We start from the raw sequence: 19,886 nt of genomic DNA, 5'->3' as shown, positions 1-19,886 counted from the left end.
GAACACCATGTAGTCGAACCACTTCTTTGAAGAATAGGTCGGCGGTCTGAGTGGCATCATTAGTGGTGTTACAGGCTATGAAATGGGCCATCTTGGAGAACCTGTCTACCACTACAAAAATGGAATCCTTGTGGTTTATCTTGGGCAAACCCAGCACAAAGTCCATAGAAATGTCTACCCAAGGGTGGTTAGGAATCGGTAATGGCATTTGTAAACCGTAAGGATGTGACCTGGACTTGGTTTTGAGGCAAGTAGTGCACTTGGCGCATATGCTCTCCACATCCCTCTTCATGTTTGGCCAAAAGAAATGTTCAGTTAGGACACTCAAAGTCTTGTCCCGACCAAAGTGTCCCATGAGGCCGCCACCATGGGCCTCCCGAACCAGAAGTTCCCTCATGGCTCCTTTGGGAATGCACAGCCTCTTTCCCTTGAACAGGAACCCCTCGTGCTGGTAGTATGCCCCAAAAGCCCCCTTCTCAGTGTTCCTGAAAACTTCATTAAAATCAAGATCAGTGGCATAAGATTCTTTAATATGCTCGAAACCCATGATCTTGGCCTCCATGGTCACAATGAGAGTGTGTCTCCGGGACAGTGCATCGGCCACCACATTGTCCTTGCCCTTCTTGTACTTGATCACATAGGGAAAGGTCTCCACGAACTCGAGCCATCTGGCGTGCCTCTTCTTGAGTGTGGTCTGCCCCCTCAAGTGCTTAAGTGTCTCATGATCTGTATGAATAACAAATTCCTTAGACAATAGGTAATGCTGCCAAGTTTCAAGGGACCTTACTAGAGCGTATAGCTCTTTGTCATAGGTTGGGTAGTTGAGGGCAGCTCCACTCAGTTTTTCACTAAAGAATGCCACTGGTCGCCCCCCTTGAGTGAGGACAGCTCCAATGCCTGTACCTGATGCATCACACTCAATCTCAAAAGTTTTATTAAAATCAGGGAGTGTAAGAACGGGTGCATGAGTTAAACTATATTTAAGCTTGTTGAAAGACTCCTCTTGGGCAGGGCCCCAAACAAAGGATACATTCTTCTTGATTACTGAGGTCATGGGTGCGGCAATGGTGCTGAAGTCCTTGACAAACCGCCTATAGAAGCTGGCTAGGCCATGGAAACTTCGGACTTGCCCAATAGTGGTCGGTGTGGGCCAGTCTTGGATGGCCTTGATCTTCTCCTCATCGACCTTCAAACCCTGTGAACTCACAACAAAGCCTAAAAATATTAACTGGTCAGTGCAAAATACACACTTCTTGAGATTGGCAAAGAGTCCTTCCTGCCTGAGAGCCTTCAAAACCTGTTCTACATGACTAATGTGATCGGATAAGCACTGACTATAGATCAATATGTCATCAAAATAGACAACCACAAATTTACCAATGTAAGGCCTTAGAACCTCGTTCATAAGCCTCATGAAGGTACTAGGGGCGTTGGTAAGACCAAATGGCATCACCAGCCACTCATACAAGCCTTGCTTGGTTTTGAAAGCAGTCTTCCACTCGTCTCCCTCCTTCATCCGAACTTGGTGATAGCCACTCCTAAGATCAATCTTGGAAAACACGGTGGAACCACTCAATTCATCTAACATATCATCAAGTCTAGGAATGGGGTACCGATATTTTATGGTGATGTTGTTGATGGCTCGGCAATCAACACACATACGCCACGTTCCATCCTTCTTAGGCACCAATAGGACGGGTACTGCACATGGGCTGAGACTCTCTCGAATGTATCCCTTGTCCATGAGGTCTTGGACCTGTCTCTCCAGCTCCTTAGCCTCCTCCGGATTGACTCGGTATGCGGCTCGGTTTGGAAGTGGGGCGCCTGGCACAAAGTCTATCTGATGTTCGATGCCTCGGAGGGGTGGTAAGCCGGCTGGTATCTCTTCAGGGAACACGTCCTTGTACTGGTCCATTAGCCCTTGCATCTCAGCTGGACAATCTGGTGCCTCAAAACCTGCAAAACAACCTTCCTTGAAAACCATTAGTAGCACCTGTGTGTCTTGATGCAATGATTTAATCAATTTACTAGAAGAGATGTAAAGGTTAGTTTTACTAAACAATCCAGACTGATCCATGGCCCTCTGCATCTCGTACACCTCTTGTGGACTGAGAGGAGCCAGGCTGTGCTTCTTGTTGTTGTGGGTAAAGCTGTAGATGTTAGTCCTCCCATGGTGAATAGTCTCCTTGTCAAACTGCCAAGGCCTCCCTAACAGTAGATGGCCGGCTTGCATAGGAACCACATCACACTTCACCTGGTCCTGGTACTTACCAATACAAAAGGTAACAACAACTTGCTCCGAGATTTTAAGCTCCGTCTCATCATTGAGCCACTTGAGCTTGTACGGCCTGGGGTGTGGCAACTTTGCTAGCCCTAACTTCTCAACAAGGTACCTGCTGGCCACGTTAGTGCAAGAGCCACCATCAATAATTAGACTACATACCTTGCCTTCCACGCTACATCTAGTATGGAAGATGTTTTCTCGTTGGACGGTCTCTGGATCAAAGAGAGCACTGAGAGCTCGTCTGACCACCAGTAGCTCACCAGTCTCAGCATAGTCCACTATCTCGTCTCCTGAGTCGGCCATCTCGACATCGGCCTCGTCTTGGGACTCATACTCGCCATCTGCCTTAAGGATCATGACACGCTTGTTCGGACAGTCCCTAGCGTAGTGCCCCTTCCCCTGACATTTGAAACAAGTAATATCACGAGTTCTTTGAGCTTGTGCTTGTCCCTTACCTGGTTCGGATGAACCTGATTTGGACTGGTCGGTTTGGCCCTTCTTGAACCGGTTTTCCACTTCAATGGATTTGTTCTTCTCAGACCCCTTGGATCCGGTTGAAGCCCATGGCGTCTTGTTCCTGGCACTAGAGGCGTTCTTCCGTTTAATGTGCTGCTCGGCCTGGATGGCATAGTGGAGGAGATCATTGAAGTTGACGTAGGTTTGCCTCTCCACCTTGCGAGCAATGCGGTCTTGAAGGCCTTCCAAGAACTGAGCCATCATAACCTCTTCGGTCTCGCGCGTCCTGAGCTTGTTCTTGAGAGCCTCAAACTCCTCAAAGTACTCCTCTACGGACCTAGTACCCTGAGACAACTTGCGAAAACGTTTTAGTAAGTCCCGCTGATAATATGAGGGAATATACCTTGCACGGAGCTTAGCTCGCATCTCATCCCAAGTCTCAATCCTATAGACCCTGCCAACCTCGGCTACTTCCCTGTCCCACCAGGTTAGGGCATTGTCCGTCAGTTGGGCTGCGGCTAAGGCGATCTTCTTGGCCTCGGTATAGCGGTAGTATTCAAAGATGTACTCCATGCGCCTCTCCCATTCAATGTAGGCGTCCGGGTCAACCTTTCCAGCAAAGGTCGGAGGGGTAAGTTTGAGATCCTTGCCTCCTTGCCAAGCTACTTCATCGTCTCGGAATCTCCTTCGGACCGGGCTTGCATCGCCTTGGACCCGATACTCCCGTCGGTTCCCACGTCCGGCTCGTTCACGCCGCGGCTCTTCTGGTTCGGTACGGTCAGTGTCCGAGTTGTCCTCACTGGATTGGGACTGTTGTTCCTCTGGAACGGGTTGGTTTCTCCTCCTTGGCCGTGGTACATTAGCTCGATCCCTTCCTGCTATATGAGCCAGCTGCTCAGTCACAGTAGCCAGGGCGGCTTGGAGTTCAGCATGGTTAGCCATCAGCTGAGCATTGATCTCGGCTTGTGTTGGTGCACCATTTAGGTCTCCCATGGTTTTGTCCTGCGACAAGAGAGAAAGAAAAGGGTGACTTGCAAATAATCTGTAGAAGAAGACTAAGGATATTAACTAATATATGCAATGAATGTGAGTTTTCCTTTTTTTTTTTTGTTAAAAAAATCGAAAAGTTAAAATAGGAAAATGCAACCTTTCTTTTTTTTAAAAAAATTTATGGAAAACTTGAAGTGCAAGACAAGAAAAAAATTAAATGCAATTAAATGGCAAATCCGATCAAAAAGGAAAGTGAAAATCGATGGTTGCCAAAAACATAATACTCGAAGGAAAGATGCACAAAAACGGATCAAAAGGTATGCAGGAAAGAAGACGAGTTGAAGAACCAAACAAATAACAAAGTAGCAAGGATAGAATACAACCGAAGGTGTAGGAGCTTTGAGCTCTGATACCAAAATGATACAGGCCGGTAAGCAGACTGCACGGACGGACGGTCTGAGGCTCGAGGACTCGGACTGGACAGGACGGACGGACGGTCTGAGGTTCGAGGACTCGGACTGGACGGGACGGACGGCCGTTTATGGGACGGCTAGACGGTCGCGATGGGTTGGGAGTTGGCCGGTCTGGTTCCTGAAACAAAAGAATGCTATTTTTATGAGTTTTTATGAATCAAAATATTGAACAGAAAGTAAACAGTATGGTTAATGAAGAACAGAAGCAAATATGACTCTTTATGGATTTTTATATAGAATGGAAAAATCTAGAACTATATGATGCAAGATATCAAAATAAAAGAAGGATAGAAGTATGGGGGATGGATCCTTGTTGCTGGATGTGTATCTCTCTCAACAAGAACAGTGGATGGAGGTGGATAGCTATGGGATTTGGCCTGCTGGATGTGTATCACTCTCAAGGCAAATCGATGGATGGAATGGAGGTGAAGAATCGCCACAAGCTTGGTGGTTTGAAGCTTGATAAGATTCGGCTGCTCTCTCTTGTTTCTCACAGAAAAAGACTTAGGGTTTTTGGTTTGCAAAGGCAAAATTATTTCATCAAAGACTTAGGCAAAAATCGCCAACTTGAAAGAGTTATATAGGGTTTATCCCTTAAGAGACTCAAAAGTAAAAGGCCTTAAACAAGCTGGCCGAAAATGAGGCTGAAACATTAGCCCAAAGTCTTAACCAAATAAATTAAAATAAACCAGACATCTGGTGGTCGGTTTGAGAAGGCTTAGACCAAGGCTAATAGCATGCTTGCATGTTGCCTCATTAAAACCTTACCAAGAAAACCCAATGGGACAAAACCTGGTGAGGAAAAAGAGTACAACACATGCTACTCCCCTTGGTGGTCGGCTAGATCTCAGAACCGGAAAGAGTTGGAGTGGATGAAATAGAAACTGAGTCTGGACCAAGCTCGGATGTGGAAATGAGAAGTCCGGCTTGGTTGAGTCTGAACTGGATCGGGTCGGCCGCGTCCTGAACCTCCTTTGGGCCGGCTTGATCTTGAATCTTCAACTGGACCATCTTCTCAATTAGCAGCTGGTCCTGGTCAGTCTGTCCATCTTGATCAAGGATATGCTGGACAGCTTTGGTGAAACCTTCTCGCAAGGCCCTGGTTCCACTCCGGGTAGTCGGACCGTGCCTAACTATGGGAACCTCTACTTGGATGGCCTCATCAGCCGCGGACGTCCTGTGTGTGCTGACGGACACAGACGGACACACACAGACACACACGGACAGCCACGGACGTGCTATGTGTGCTGGCGGACACCCACGGACGTTCTGTGTGTACTGAACAGACAGCCCACGTGGGCCAAAAAATCACCCGAACAGTCCACGGGAAGGGTCAGCCAGCTGAGTCTAAGGACCAACGTGCTGATATGTGTACTGATGGACAGCCACGAACGTCCTATGTGTGCGGACGGACACACACGGACAGCCACGGACGTCCTGTGTGTGCTTACGAACACACACGGAGGTCCTGTGTGTGCTGACGAACACCCACAGAAGTCCTGTGTGTGCTGACGGACACACACGTACACACACGGACACACACCGACAGCCACAGACGTCCTGTGTGTGCTGCCGGACAGCCACGGACATCCTGTGTGTGCTGGCAGACACCCACGGACGTCCTGTGTGTACTAAACAGACAGCCCACGTGGGCCAAAAATCTCCCAAACAGTCCACGGGAAGGGCCAGCGTGCTGAGTCCAAGGACCAAAGTGCTGATATGTGTACTGATGGACAGCCACAGACGTCCTGTGTGTGCTGACGGAAACAGAAGGACACACACAGACACAAACGGACAGCCACAGACGTCCTGTGTGTGCTGGCGGACACCCACGAATGTCCTGTGTGTACTGAACAGACAGCCCACGTGGGCCAAAATCACCCGAACAGTCCACGGGAAGAGTCAGCATGCTGAGTCCAAGGACCAACGTGCTGATATGTGTACTGATGGACAGCCACGGACGTCCTGTGTGTGCTGACAGACACACACACACAGCCACAGACGTCCTGTGTATGCTGACAGACACACACGGACGTCCTGGGTGTGCTGACGGACACCCATGGACGTCCTGGGTGTGCTGACAGACACCCACGGACGTCCTGTGTGTACTGAACAGACAGCCCACGAGGGCCAAAATAACCCAAACACTTCACGGGAAGGGTCAGCGTGCTGAGTCCAAGGACCAGCGTGCTGATATATGTACTGATGGAGAGCCACAGACGTCCTGTGTGTGCTGACGGACACACACGGACACACCCGGACAGCCACAGACAGCCACGAACGTCCTGTGTGTGCTGGCGGACACCCCCAGACGTCCTGTGTGTACTGAACAGACAGCCCACGTGGGCCAAAATCACCGAAACAGTCCACGGGAAGGGCCAGCGTGCTGAGTCCAAGGACCAACGTGCTGATATGTGTACTGATGGACAGCCGCGGACGTCCTGTGTGTGCTGACGGACACAGACGGACACACACAGACACACACGGACAGCCACGGACGTGCTATGTGTGCTGGCGGACACCCACGGACGTTCTGTGTGTACTGAACAGACAGCCCACGTGGGCCAAAAAATCACCCGAACAGTCCACGGGAAGGGTCAGCCTGCTGAGTCTAAGGACCAACGTGCTGATATGTGTACTGATGGACAGCCACGAACGTCCTATGTGTGCGGACGGACACACACGGACAGCCACGGACGTCCTGTGTGTGCTTACGAACACACACGGAGGTCCTGTGTGTGCTGACGAACACCCACAGAAGTCATGTGTGTGCTGACGGACACACACGTACACACACGGACACACACCGACAGCCACAGACGTCCTGTGTGTGCTGCCGGACAGCCACGGACATCCTGTGTGTGCTGGCAGACACCCACGGACGTCCTGTGTGTACTAAACAGACAGCCCACGTGGGCCAAAAATTTCCCAAACAGTCCACGGGAAGGGCCAGCGTGCTGAGTCCAAGGACCAAAGTGCTGATATGTGTACTGATGGACAGCCACAGACGTCCTGTGTGTGCTGACGGAAACAGAAGGACACACACAGACACAAACGGACAGCCACAGACGTCCTGTGTGTGTTGGCGGACACCCACGAATGTCCTGTGTGTACTGAACAGACAGCCCACGTGGGCCAAAATCACCCGAACAGTCCACGGGAAGAGTCAGCATGCTGAGTCCAAGGACCAACGTGCTGATATGTGTACTGATGGACACACACGGACGTCCTGGGTGTGCTGACGGACACCCACGGACGTCCTGTGTGTACTGAACAGACAGCCCACGTGGGCCAAAATCACCCGAACAGTTCACGGGAAGGGTCAGCGTGCTGAGTCCAATGACCAGCGTGCTGATATATGTACTGATGGACAGCCACAGAGGTCCTGTGTGTGCTGACGGACACACACGGACACACCCGGACAGCCACAGACAGCCACGAACGTCCTGTGTGTGCTGGCGGACACCCACGAACGTCCTGTGTGTACTGAACAGACAGCCCACGTGGGCCAAAATCACCCAAACAGTCCACGGGAAGTGCCAGCGTGCTGAGTCCAAGGACCAACGTGCTGATATGTGTACTGATGGACAGCCGCGGACGTCCTGTGTGTGCTGACGGACACAGACGGATACACCCAGACACACACGGACAGCCACGGACGTCCTATGTGTGCTGGCGGACACCCACAGACGTCCTGTGTGTACTGAACAGACAGCCCACGTGGGCCAAAAAATCACCCGAACAGTCCACAGGAAGGGTCAGCGTGCTGAGTCCAAGGACCAACGTGCTGATATGTGTACTGATGGACAGCCACGAACGTCCTATGTGTGCTGACAGACACACACGGACAGCCACGGACGTCCTGTGTGTGCTTACGAAGACACACGGAGGTCCTGTGTGTGCTGACGAACACCCACGGACGTCCTGTGTGTGCTGACGGACACACACGTACAGCCATGGACGTTCTGTGTGTGCTGACGGACACAGAAGGACACACACAGAGAGCCTTGTGTGTGCTGACAAACACCCACGGATGTCCTGTGTGTGCTGATGGACACACACGGACACACACGGATACACATGGACAGCCACGAACGTCCTGTGTGTGCTGACGGACAGCCACGCTCGGAACCGTGAGGATCTACGCCGCCCACAGCACCATTTCGGAAAGCCCTAGAAACCATCAAGGGCGGCTAAAGGACGTCGCGATTTTTCGGCCCCAAATTCAGCCGTTTTGACCCTCAAACGGGCTGCTGAAATTTACGGAGCGTAAAATAGCCAAGATGCGTTTTTCGAGTGTTTGGTGTTGTTGTTGTTGTTGTGTTCTACATCAATCTCGAGCACTTTGGTTCGAGAAAAAAAATGCCAGCAAATGTTGTGGGTCCCACGCCATCCACTCGAATTGTCGAAACGAAATGACAAATGGAATCGCGAGTCATGTACTGACGGGTGCGATCATACCAGCACTAATGCACCGGATCCCATCAGAACTCCGCAGTTAAGCGTGCTTGGGCGAGAGTAGTACTAGGATGGGTGACCTCCCGGGAAGTCCTCGTGTTGCACCCCCTTTTTATTTTGTTTTTTCGATCTAAAACGATTCTAGCTTTGGAAATCCCATAACTTTTGAACCGTGAGGATCTACGCCGCCCACAACACCATTTCGGAAAGCCCCAAAAACCATCATGGGCGGTTAAAGGACGTCGCGATTTTTCGGCCCCAAATTCAGCCGTTTTGACCCTCAAACGGGCTGCTGAAATTTACGGAGCGTAAAATAGTCAAGATGTGTTTTTCGAGTGTTTGGTGTTGTTGTTGTTGTGTTCTACATCAATCTCGAGCACTTTGGTTCGAGAAAAAAAATGCCAGCAAATCTTGTGGGTCCCACGCCATCCACTCGAATTGTCGAAACGAAAGGACAAATGGAATCGCGAGTCATGTACTGACGGGTGCGATCATACCAGCACTAATGCACCGGATTCCATCAGAACTCCGCAGTTAAGCGTGCTTGGGCGAGAGTAGTACTAGGATGGGTGACCTCCCGGGAAGTCCTCGTGTTGCACCCCTTTTCTATTTTGTTTTTCGATCTAAAACGATTCTAGCTTTGGAAAACCCATAACTTTTGAACCGTGAGGATCTACGCCGCCCACAGCACCTTTTTGGAAAGCCCTAGAAACCATCAAGGGCGGTTAAAGGACGTCGCGATTTTTCGGCCCCAAATTCAGCCGTTTTGACCCTCAAACGGGCTGCTGAAATTTACGGAGCGTAAAATAGTCAAGATGCGTTTTTCGAGTGTTTGGTGTTGTTATTGTTGTGTTCTACATCAATCTCGAGCACTTTGGTTCGAGAAAAAAATGCTAGCAAATCTTGTGGGTCCCACGCCATCCACTCGAATTGTCGAAACGAAAGGACAAATGGAATCGCGAGTCATGTACTGACGGGTGCGATCATACCAGCACTAATGCACCGGATTCCATCAGAACTCCGCAGTTAAGCGTGCTTGGGCGAGAGTAGTACTAGGATGGGTGACCTCCCGGGAAGTCCTCGTGTTGCACCCCTTTTCTATTTTGTTTTTCGATCTAAAACGATTCTAGCTTTGGAAAACCCATAACTTTTGAACCGTGAGGATCTACGCCGCCCACAGCACCTTTTCGGAAAGCCCTAGAAACCATCAAGGGCGGTTAAAGGACGTCGCGATTTTTCGGCCCCAAATTCAGCCGTTTTGACCCTCAAACGGGCTGCTGAAATTTACGGAGCGTAAAATAGTCAAGATGTGTTTTTCGAGTGTTTGGTGTTGTTGTTGTTGTGTTCTACATCAATCTCGAGCACTTTGGTTCAAGAAAAAAATGCCAGCAAATCTTGTGGGTCCCACGCCATCCACTCGAATTGTCGAAACGAAAGGACAAATGGAATCGCGAGTCATGTACTGACGGGTGCGATCATACCAGCACTAATGCACCGGATCCCATCAGAACTCCGCAGCTAAGCGTGCTTGGGCGAGAGTAGTACTAGGATGGGTGACCTCCCGGGAAGTCCTCGTGTTGCACCCCTTTTCTATTTTGTTTTTCGATCTAAAACGATTCTAGCTTTGGAAAACCCATAACTTTTGAACCGTGAGGATCTACGCCGCCCACAGCACCTTTTTGGAAAGCCCTAGAAACCATCAAGGGCGGTTAAAGGACGTCGCGATTTTTCGGCCCCAAATTCAGCCGTTTTGACCCTCAAACGGGCTGCTGAAATTTACGGAGCGTAAAATAGTCAAGATGCGTTTTTCGAGTGTTTGGTGTTGTTATTGTTGTGTTCTACATCAATCTCGAGCACTTTGGTTCGAGAAAAAAAATGCTAGCAAATCTTGTGGGTCCCACGCCATCCACTCGAATTGTCGAAACGAAAGGACAAATGGAATCGCGAGTCATGTACTGACGGGTGCGATCATACCAGCACTAATGCACCGGATTCCATCAGAACTCCGCAGTTAAGCGTGCTTGGGCGAGAGTAGTACTAGGATGGGTGACCTCCCGGGAAGTCCTCGTGTTGCACCCCTTTTCTATTTTGTTTTTCGATCTAAAACGATTCTAGCTTTGGAAAACCCATAACTTTTGAACCGTGAGGATCTACGCCGCCCACAGCACCTTTTCGGAAAGCCCTAGAAACCATCAAGGGCGGTTAAAGGACGTCGCGATTTTTCGGCCCCAAATTCAGCCGTTTTGACCCTCAAACGGGCTGCTGAAATTTACGGAGCGTAAAATAGTCAAGATGTGTTTTTCGAGTGTTTGGTGTTGTTGTTGTTGTGTTCTACATCAATCTCGAGCACTTTGGTTCGAGAAAAAAAATGCCAGCAAATCTTGTGGGTCCCACGCCATCCACTCGAATTGTCGAAACGAAAGGACAAATGGAATCGCGAGTCATGTACTGACGGGTGCGATCATACCAGCACTAATGCACCGGATCCCATCAGAACTCCGCAGCTAAGCGTGCTTGGGCGAGAGTAGTACTAGGATGGGTGACCTCCCGGGAAGTCCTCGTGTTGCACCCCTTTTCTATTTTGTTTTTCGATCTAAAACGATTCTAGCTTTTGAAAACCCATAACTTTTGAACCGTGAGGATCTACGCCGCCCACAGCACTTTTGGAAAGCCCTAGTAACCATCAAGGGCGGTTAAAGGACGTCGCGATTTTTCGGCCCCAAATTCAGCCGTTTTGACCCTCAAACGGGCTGCTGAAATTTACGGAGCGTAAAATAGTCAAGATGTGTTTTTCGAGTGTTTGGTGTTGTTATTGTTGTGTTCTACATCAATCTCGAGCACTTTGGTTCGAGAAAAAAATGCTAGCAAATCTTGTGGGTCCCACGCCATCCACTCGAATTGTCGAAACGAAAGGACAAATGGAATCGCGTGTCATGTACTGACGGGTGCGATCATACCAGCACTAATGCACCGGATCCCATCAGAACTCCGCAGCTAAGCGTGCTTGGGCGAGAGTAGTACTAGGATGGGTGACCTCCCGGGAAGTCCTCGTGTTGCACCCCTTTTCTATTTTGTTTTTCGATCTAAAACGATTCTAGCTTTGGAAAACCCATAACTTTTGAACCGTGAGGATCTACGCCGCCCACAGCACCTTTTCGGAAAGCCCTAGAAACCATCAAGGGCGGTTAAAGGACGTCGCGATTTTTCGGCCCCAAATTCAGCCGTTTTGACCCTCAAACGGGCTGCTGAAATTTACGGAGCGTAAAATAGTCAAGATGTGTTTTTCGAGTGTTTGGTGTTGTTGTTGTTGTGTTCTACATCAATCTCGAGCACTTTGGTTCGAGAAAAAAAATGCCAGCAAATCTTGTGGGTCCCACGCCATCCACTCGAATTGTCGAAACGAAAGGACAAATGGAATCGCGAGTCATGTACTGACGGGTGCGATCATACCAGCACTAATGCACCGGATCCCATCAGAACTCCGCAGCTAAGCGTGCTTGGGCGAGAGTAGTACTAGGATGGGTGACCTCCCGGGAAGTCCTCGTGTTGCACCCCTTTTCTATTTTGTTTTTCGATCTAAAACGATTCTAGCTTTGGAAAACCCATAACTTTTGAACCGTGAGGATCTACGCCGCCCACAGCACCTTTTTGGAAAGCCCTAGAAACCATCAAGGGCGGTTAAAGGACGTCGCGATTTTTCGGCCCCAAATTCAGCCGTTTTGACCCTCAAACGGGCTGCTGAAATTTACGGAGCGTAAAATAGTCAAGATGCGTTTTTCGAGTGTTTGGTGTTGTTATTGTTGTGTTCTACATCAATCTCGAGCACTTTGGTTCGAGAAAAAAAATGCTAGCAAATCTTGTGGGTCCCACGCCATCCACTCGAATTGTCGAAACGAAAGGACAAATGGAATCGCGAGTCATGTACTGACGGGTGCGATCATACCAGCACTAATGCACCGGATTCCATCAGAACTCCGCAGTTAAGCGTGCTTGGGCGAGAGTAGTACTAGGATGGGTGACCTCCCGGGAAGTCCTCGTGTTGCACCCCTTTTCTATTTTGTTTTTCGATCTAAAACGATTCTAGCTTTGGAAAACCCATAACTTTTGAACCGTGAGGATCTACGCCGCCCACAGCACCTTTTCGGAAAGCCCTAGAAACCATCAAGGGCGGTTAAAGGACGTCGCGATTTTTCGGCCCCAAATTCAGCCGTTTTGACCCTCAAACGGGCTGCTGAAATTTACGGAGCGTAAAATAGTCAAGATGTGTTTTTCGAGTGTTTGGTGTTGTTGTTGTTGTGTTCTACATCAATCTCGAGCACTTTGGTTCGAGAAAAAAAATGCCAGCAAATCTTGTGGGTCCCACGCCATCCACTCGAATTGTCGAAACGAAAGGACAAATGGAATCGCGAGTCATGTACTGACGGGTGCGATCATACCAGCACTAATGCACCGGATCCCATCAGAACTCCGCAGCTAAGCGTGCTTGGGCGAGAGTAGTACTAGGATGGGTGACCTCCCGGGAAGTCCTCGTGTTGCACCCCTTTTCTATTTTGTTTTTCGATCTAAAACGATTCTAGCTTTGGAAAACCCATAACTTTTGAACCGTGAGGATCTACGCCGCCCACAGCACCTTTTTGGAAAGCCCTAGAAACCATCAAGGGCGGTTAAAGGACGTCGCGATTTTTCGGCCCCAAATTCAGCCGTTTTGACCCTCAAACGGGCTGCTGAAATTTACGGAGCGTAAAATAGTCAAGATGCGTTTTTCGAGTGTTTGGTGTTGTTATTGTTGTGTTCTACATCAATCTCGAGCACTTTGGTTCGAGAAAAAAAATGCTAGCAAATCTTGTGGGTCCCACGCCATCCACTCGAATTGTCGAAACGAAAGGACAAATGGAATCGCGAGTCATGTACTGACGGGTGCGATCATACCAGCACTAATGCACCGGATTCCATCAGAACTCCGCAGTTAAGCGTGCTTGGGCGAGAGTAGTACTAGGATGGGTGACCTCCCGGGAAGTCCTCGTGTTGCACCCCTTTTCTATTTTGTTTTTCGATCTAAAACGATTCTAGCTTTGGAAAACCCATAACTTTTGAACCGTGAGGATCTACGCCGCCCACAGCACCTTTTCGGAAAGCCCTAGAAACCATCAAGGGCGGTTAAAGGACGTCGCGATTTTTCGGCCCCAAATTCAGCCGTTTTGACCCTCAAACGGGCTGCTGAAATTTACGGAGCGTAAAATAGTCAAGATGTGTTTTTCGAGTGTTTGGTGTTGTTGTTGTTGTGTTCTACATCAATCTCGAGCACTTTGGTTCGAGAAAAAAAATGCCAGCAAATCTTGTGGGTCCCACGCCATCCACTCGAATTGTCGAAACGAAAGGACAAATGGAATCGCGAGTCATGTACTGACGGGTGCGATCATACCAGCACTAATGCACCGGATCCCATCAGAACTCCGCAGCTAAGCGTGCTTGGGCGAGAGTAGTACTAGGATGGGTGACCTCCCGGGAAGTCCTCGTGTTGCACCCCTTTTCTATTTTGTTTTTCGATCTAAAACGATTCTAGCTTTGGAAAACCCATAACTTTTGAACCGTGAGGATCTACGCCGCCCACAGCACCTTTTTGGAAAGCCCTAGAAACCATCAAGGGCGGTTAAAGGACGTCGCGATTTTTCGGCCCCAAATTCAGCCGTTTTGACCCTCAAACGGGCTGCTGAAATTTACGGAGCGTAAAATAGTCAAGATGCGTTTTTCGAGTTTGGTGTTGTTATTGTTGTGTTCTACATCAATCTCGAGCACTTTGGTTCGAGAAAAAAAATGCTAGCAAATCTTGTGGGTCCCACGCCATCCACTCGAATTGTCGAAACGAAAGGACAAATGGAATCGCGAGTCATGTACTGACGGGTGCGATCATACCAGCACTAATGCACTGGATTCCATCAGAACTCCGCAGTTAAGCGTGCTTGGGCGAGAGTAGTACTAGGATGGGTGACCTCCCGGGAAGTCCTCGTGTTGCACCCCTTTTCTATTTTGTTTTTCGATCTAAAACGATTCTAGCTTTGGAAAACCCATAACTTTTGAACCGTGAGGATCTACGCCGCCCACAGCACCTTTTCGGAAAGCCCTAGAAACCATCAAGGGCGGTTAAAGGACGTCGCGATTTTTCGGCCCCAAATTCAGCCGTTTTGACCCTCAAACGGGCTGCTGAAATTTACGGAGCGTAAAATAGTCAAGATGCGTTTTTCGAGTGTTTGGTGTTGTTGTTGTTGTTGTGTTCTACATCAATCTCGAGCACTTTGGTTCGAGAAAAAAAATGCCAGCAAATCTTGTGGGTCCCACGCCATCCACTCGAATTGTCGAAACGAAAGGACAAATGGAATCGCGAGTCATGTACTGACGGGTGCGATCATACCAGCACTAATGCACCGGATCCCATCAGAACTCCGCAGTAAGCGTGCTTGGGCGAGAGTAGTACTAGGATGGGTGACCTCCCGGGAAGTCCTCGTGTTGCACCCCTTTTTATTTTTTTTTTCGATCTAAAACGATTCTAGCTTTGGAAAACCCATAACTTTTGAACCGTGAGGATCTACGCCGCCCACAGCACCTTTTCGGAAAGCCCCAAAAACCATCATGGGCGGTTAAAGGACGTCGCGATTTTTCGGCCCCAAATTCAGCCGTTTTGACCCTCAAACGGGCTGCTGAAATTTACGGAGCGTAAAATAGTCAAGATGTGTTTTTCGAGTGTTTGGTGTTGTTGTTGTTGTGTTCTACATCAATCTCGAGCACTTTGGTTCGAGAAAAAAAATGCCAGCAAATCTTGTGGGTCCCACGCCATCCACTCGAATTGTCGAAACGAAAGGACAAATGGAATCGCGAGTCATGTACTGACGGGTGCGATCATACCAGCACTAATGCACCGGATCCCATCAGAACTCCGCAGCTAAGCGTGCTTGGGCGAGAGTAGTACTAGGATGGGTGACCTCCCGGGAAGTCCTCGTGTTGCACCCCTTTTCTATTTTGTTTTTCGATCTAAAACGATTCTAGCTTTGGAAAACCCATAACTTTTGAACCGTGAGGATCTACGCCGCCCACAGCACCTTTTCGGAAAGCCCTAGAAACCATCAAGGGCGGTTAAAGGACGTCGCGATTTTCCGGCCCCAAATTCAGCCGTTTTGACCCTCAAACGTTTTGCTGAAATTTCTAAAAGGACGTCGCGATTTTCTAAAATAGCCAAGATGCGTTTTTCGAGTGTTTGGTGTTGTTGTTGTTGTTGTGTTCTACATCAATCTCGAGCACTTTGGTTCGAGAAAAAAAATGCCAGCAAATGTTGTGCGTCCCACGCCATCCACTCGAATTGTCGAAACGAAATGACAAATTTCTAAAGGGTGGTTAAAGGACGTCGCAATTTTCTAAAATAGCCAAGATGCGTTTTTCGAGTGTTTGGTGTTGTTGTTGTTGTTGTGTTCTACATCAATCTCGAGCACTTTGGTTCGAGAAAAAAAATGCCAGCAAATGTTGTGGGTCCCACGCCATCCACTCGAATTGTCGAAACGAAATGACAAATGGAATCGCGAGTCATGTACTGACGGGTGCGATCATACCAGCACTAATGCAGCGGATCCCATCAGAACTCCGCAGTTAAGCGTGCTTGGGCGAGAGTAGTACTAGGATGGGTGACCTCCCGGGAAGTCCTCGTGTTGCACCCCTTTTCTATTTTGTTTTTCGATCTAAAACGATTCTAGCTTTGGAAAACCCATAACTTTTGAACCGTGAGGATCTACGCCGCCCACAGCACCTTTTCGGAAAGCCCTAGAAACCATCAAGGGCGGTTAAAGGACGTCGCGATTTTTCGGCCCCAAATTCAGCCGTTTTGACCCTCAAACGGGCTGCTGAAATTTACGGAGCGTAAAATAGTCAAGATGTGTTTTTCGAGTGTTTGGTGTTGTTGTTGTTGTGTTCTACATCAATCTCGAGCACTTTGGTTCGAGAAAAAAAATGCCAGCAAATCTTGTGGGTCCCACGCCATCCACTCGAATTGTCGAAACGAAAGGACAAATGGAATCGCGAGTCATGTACTGACGGGTGCGATCATACCAGCACTAATGCACCGGATCCCATCAGAACTCCGCAGCTAAGCGTGCTTGGGCGAGAGTAGTACTAGGATGGGTGACCTCCCGGGAAGTCCTCGTGTTGCACCCCTTTTCTATTTTGTTTTTCGATCTAAAACGATTCTAGCTTTGGAAAACCCATAACTTTTGAACCGTGAGGATCTACGCCGCCCACAGCACCTTTTTGGAAAGCCCTAGAAACCATCAAGGGCGGTTAAAGGACGTCGCGATTTTTCGGCCCCAAATTCAGCCGTTTTGACCCTCAAACGGGCTGCTGAAATTTACGGAGCGTAAAATAGTCAAGATGCGTTTTTCGAGATTTGGTGTTGTTATTGTTGTGTTCTACATCAATCTCGAGCACTTTGGTTCGAGAAAAAAAATGCTAGCAAATCTTGTGGGTCCCACGCCATCCACTCGAATTGTCGAAACGAAAGGACAAATGGAATCGCGAGTCATGTACTGACGGGTGCGATCATACCAGCACTAATGCACTGGATTCCATCAGAACTCCGCAGTTAAGCGTGCTTGGGCGAGAGTAGTACTAGGATGGGTGACCTCCCGGGAAGTCCTCGTGTTGCACCCCTTTTCTATTTTGTTTTTCGATCTAAAACGATTCTAGCTTTGGAAAACCCATAACTTTTGAACCGTGAGGATCTACGCCGCCCACAGCACCTTTTCGGAAAGCCCTAGAAACCATCAAGGGCGGTTAAAGGACGTCGCGATTTTTCGGCCCCAAATTCAGCCATTTTGACCCTCAAACGGGCTGCTGAAATTTACGGAGCGTAAAATAGTCAAGATGTGTTTTTCGAGTGTTTGGTGTTGTTGTTGTTGTTGTGTTCTACATCAATCTCGAGCACTTTGGTTCGAGAAAAAAAATGCCAGCAAATCTTGTGGGTCCCACGCCATCCACTCGAATTGTCGAAACGAAAGGACAAATGGAATCGCGAGTCATGTACTGACGGGTGCGATCATACCAGCACTAATGCACCGGATCCCATCAGAACTCCGCAGTGAAGCGTGCTTGGGCGAGAGTAGTACTAGGATGGGTGACCTCCCGGGAAGTCCTCGTGTTGCACCCCCCTTTTTATTTTATTTTTTCGATCTAAAACGATTCTAGCTTTGGAAATCCCATAACTTTTGAACCGTGAGGATCTACGCCGCCCACAGCACCATTTCGGAAAGCCCCAAAAACCATCAAGGGCGGTTAAAGGACGTCGCGATTTTTCGGCCCCAAATTCAGCCTTTTTGACCCTCAAACGGGCTGCTGAAATTTACGGAGCGTAAAATAGTCAAGATGTGTTTTTCGAGTGTTTGGTGTTGTTGTTGTTGTGTTCTACATCAATCTCGAGCACTTTGGTTCGAGAAAAAAAATGCCAGCAAATCTTGTGGGTCCCACGCCATCCACTCGAATTGTCGAAACGAAAGGACAAATGGAATCGCGAGTCATGTACTGACGAGTGCGATCATACCAGCACAAATGCACCGGATCCCATCAGAACTCCGCAGCTAAGCGTGCTTGGGCGAGAGTAGTACTAGGATGGGTGACCTCCCGGGAAGTCCTCGTGTTGCACCCCTTTTCTATTTTGTTTTTCGATCTAAAACGATTCTAGCTTTGGAAAACCCATAACTTTTGAACCGTGAGGATCTACGCCGCCCACAGCACCTTTTCGGAAAGCCCTAGAAACCATCAAGGGCGGTTAAAGGACGTCGCGATTTTCCGGCCCCTAATTCAGCCGTTTTGACCCTCAAACGTTTTGCTGAATTCTAAAAGGACGTCGCGATTTTCTAAAATAGCCAAGATGCGTTTTTCGAGTGTTTGGTGTTGTTGTTGTTGTTGTGTTCTACATCAATCTCGAGCACTTTGGTTCGAGAAAAAAAATGCCAGCAAATGTTGTGCGTCCCACGCCATCCACTCGAATTGTCGAAACGAAATGACAAATTTCTAAAGGGCGGTTAAAGGACGTCGCGATTTTCTAAAATAGCCAAGATGCGTTTTTCGAGTGTTTGGTGTTGTTGTTGTTGTTGTGTTCTACATCAATCTCGAGCACTTTGGTTCGAGAAAAAAAATGCCAGCAAATGTTGTGGGTCCCACGCCATCCACTCGAATTGTCGAAACGAAATGACAAATGGAATCGCGAGTCATGTACTGACGGGTGCGATCATACCAGCACTAATGCAGCGGATCCCATCAGAACTCCGCAGTTAAGCGTGCTTGGGCGAGAGTAGTACTAGGATGGGTGACCTCCCGGGAAGTCCTCGTGTTGCACCCCTTTTCTATTTTGTTTTTCGATCTAAAACGATTCTAGCTTTGGAAAACCCATAACTTTTGAACCGTGAGGATCTACGCCGCCCACAGCACCTTTTCGGAAAGCCCTAGAAACCATCAAGGGCGGTTAAAGGACGTCGCGATTTTTCGGCCCCAAATTCAGCCGTTTTGACCCTCAAACGGGCTGCTGAAATTTACGGAGCGTAAAATAGTCAAGATGCGTTTTTCGAGATTTGGTGTTGTTATTGTTGTGTTCTACATCAATCTCGAGCACTTTGGTTCGAGAAAAAAAAATGCTAGCAAATCTTGTGGGTCCCACGCCATCCACTCGAATTGTCGAAACGAAAGGACAAATGGAATCGCGAGTCATGTACTGACGGGTGCGATCATACCAGCACTAATGCACTGGATTCCATCAGAACTCCGCAGTTAAGCGTGCTTGGGCGAGAGTAGTACTAGGATGGGTGACCTCCCGGGAAGTCCTCGTGTTGCACCCCTTTTCTATTTTGTTTTTCGATCTAAAACGATTCTAGCTTTGGAAAACCCATAACTTTTGAACCGTGAGGATCTACGCCGCCCACAGCACCTTTTCAGAAAGCCCTAGAAACCATCAAGGGCGGTTAAAGGACGTCGCGATTTTTCGGCCCCAAATTCAGCCGTTTTGACCCTCAAACGGGCTGCTGAAATTTACGGAGCGTAAAATAGTCAAGATGCGTTTTTCGAGTGTTTGGTGTTGTTGTTGTTGTTGTGTTCTACATCAATCTCGAGCACTTTGGTTCGAGAAAAAAAATGCCAGCAAATCTTGTGGGTCCCACGCCATCCACTCGAATTGTCGAAACGAAAGGACAAATGGA

At 48.7% G+C, this 19,886-nt stretch overlaps 22 non-coding genes across 22 annotated transcripts; all 22 read left to right on the top strand.

The window, feature by feature from the left end:
- The first annotated feature begins 8,650 nt into the window (after positions 1-8,650).
- On the top strand, positions 8,651-8,769 carry LOC125596451. Its single transcript, XR_007331050.1, has one exon. It is a non-coding gene; the product is annotated as a 5S ribosomal RNA (ribosomal RNA).
- A 375-nt stretch (positions 8,770-9,144) lies between these two features.
- Positions 9,145-9,263, top strand: LOC125596478. Its single transcript, XR_007331076.1, has one exon. It is a non-coding gene; the product is annotated as a 5S ribosomal RNA (ribosomal RNA).
- Positions 9,264-9,636: 373 nt separating this feature from the next.
- LOC125596477 lies at positions 9,637-9,755 on the top strand. Its single transcript, XR_007331075.1, has one exon. It is a non-coding gene; the product is annotated as a 5S ribosomal RNA (ribosomal RNA).
- A 373-nt stretch (positions 9,756-10,128) lies between these two features.
- On the top strand, positions 10,129-10,247 carry LOC125596465. The gene has a single exon (XR_007331063.1). It is a non-coding gene; the product is annotated as a 5S ribosomal RNA (ribosomal RNA).
- Positions 10,248-10,621: 374 nt separating this feature from the next.
- On the top strand, positions 10,622-10,740 carry LOC125596476. The gene has a single exon (XR_007331074.1). It is a non-coding gene; the product is annotated as a 5S ribosomal RNA (ribosomal RNA).
- Positions 10,741-11,114: 374 nt separating this feature from the next.
- LOC125596464 lies at positions 11,115-11,233 on the top strand. Its single transcript, XR_007331062.1, has one exon. It is a non-coding gene; the product is annotated as a 5S ribosomal RNA (ribosomal RNA).
- Positions 11,234-11,604: 371 nt separating this feature from the next.
- Positions 11,605-11,723, top strand: LOC125596463. The gene has a single exon (XR_007331061.1). It is a non-coding gene; the product is annotated as a 5S ribosomal RNA (ribosomal RNA).
- Positions 11,724-12,097: 374 nt separating this feature from the next.
- On the top strand, positions 12,098-12,216 carry LOC125596462. Its single transcript, XR_007331060.1, has one exon. It is a non-coding gene; the product is annotated as a 5S ribosomal RNA (ribosomal RNA).
- A 374-nt stretch (positions 12,217-12,590) lies between these two features.
- On the top strand, positions 12,591-12,709 carry LOC125596475. Its single transcript, XR_007331073.1, has one exon. It is a non-coding gene; the product is annotated as a 5S ribosomal RNA (ribosomal RNA).
- Positions 12,710-13,083: 374 nt separating this feature from the next.
- On the top strand, positions 13,084-13,202 carry LOC125596461. The gene has a single exon (XR_007331059.1). It is a non-coding gene; the product is annotated as a 5S ribosomal RNA (ribosomal RNA).
- A 374-nt stretch (positions 13,203-13,576) lies between these two features.
- Positions 13,577-13,695, top strand: LOC125596474. Its single transcript, XR_007331072.1, has one exon. It is a non-coding gene; the product is annotated as a 5S ribosomal RNA (ribosomal RNA).
- Positions 13,696-14,069: 374 nt separating this feature from the next.
- On the top strand, positions 14,070-14,188 carry LOC125596459. Its single transcript, XR_007331058.1, has one exon. It is a non-coding gene; the product is annotated as a 5S ribosomal RNA (ribosomal RNA).
- A 372-nt stretch (positions 14,189-14,560) lies between these two features.
- LOC125596495 lies at positions 14,561-14,679 on the top strand. The gene has a single exon (XR_007331093.1). It is a non-coding gene; the product is annotated as a 5S ribosomal RNA (ribosomal RNA).
- A 377-nt stretch (positions 14,680-15,056) lies between these two features.
- LOC125596503 lies at positions 15,057-15,174 on the top strand. Its single transcript, XR_007331101.1, has one exon. It is a non-coding gene; the product is annotated as a 5S ribosomal RNA (ribosomal RNA).
- Positions 15,175-15,547: 373 nt separating this feature from the next.
- LOC125596457 lies at positions 15,548-15,666 on the top strand. Its single transcript, XR_007331056.1, has one exon. It is a non-coding gene; the product is annotated as a 5S ribosomal RNA (ribosomal RNA).
- A 579-nt stretch (positions 15,667-16,245) lies between these two features.
- LOC125596487 lies at positions 16,246-16,364 on the top strand. Its single transcript, XR_007331085.1, has one exon. It is a non-coding gene; the product is annotated as a 5S ribosomal RNA (ribosomal RNA).
- Positions 16,365-16,738: 374 nt separating this feature from the next.
- Positions 16,739-16,857, top strand: LOC125596502. Its single transcript, XR_007331100.1, has one exon. It is a non-coding gene; the product is annotated as a 5S ribosomal RNA (ribosomal RNA).
- A 373-nt stretch (positions 16,858-17,230) lies between these two features.
- On the top strand, positions 17,231-17,349 carry LOC125596494. The gene has a single exon (XR_007331092.1). It is a non-coding gene; the product is annotated as a 5S ribosomal RNA (ribosomal RNA).
- Positions 17,350-17,726: 377 nt separating this feature from the next.
- Positions 17,727-17,845, top strand: LOC125596472. Its single transcript, XR_007331070.1, has one exon. It is a non-coding gene; the product is annotated as a 5S ribosomal RNA (ribosomal RNA).
- Positions 17,846-18,221: 376 nt separating this feature from the next.
- Positions 18,222-18,340, top strand: LOC125596501. The gene has a single exon (XR_007331099.1). It is a non-coding gene; the product is annotated as a 5S ribosomal RNA (ribosomal RNA).
- Positions 18,341-18,917: 577 nt separating this feature from the next.
- Positions 18,918-19,036, top strand: LOC125596486. Its single transcript, XR_007331084.1, has one exon. It is a non-coding gene; the product is annotated as a 5S ribosomal RNA (ribosomal RNA).
- A 374-nt stretch (positions 19,037-19,410) lies between these two features.
- Positions 19,411-19,529, top strand: LOC125596493. The gene has a single exon (XR_007331091.1). It is a non-coding gene; the product is annotated as a 5S ribosomal RNA (ribosomal RNA).
- Positions 19,530-19,886: the final 357 nt, after the last annotated feature.

This window comes from Brassica napus, unplaced genomic scaffold, assembly GCF_020379485.1.
Source record: "Brassica napus cultivar Da-Ae unplaced genomic scaffold, Da-Ae ScsIHWf_1216;HRSCAF=1740, whole genome shotgun sequence".
NCBI classification, from domain to species: domain Eukaryota; kingdom Viridiplantae; phylum Streptophyta; class Magnoliopsida; order Brassicales; family Brassicaceae; genus Brassica; species Brassica napus.
This window is presented reverse-complemented; position numbering and strand designations above follow the sequence as displayed.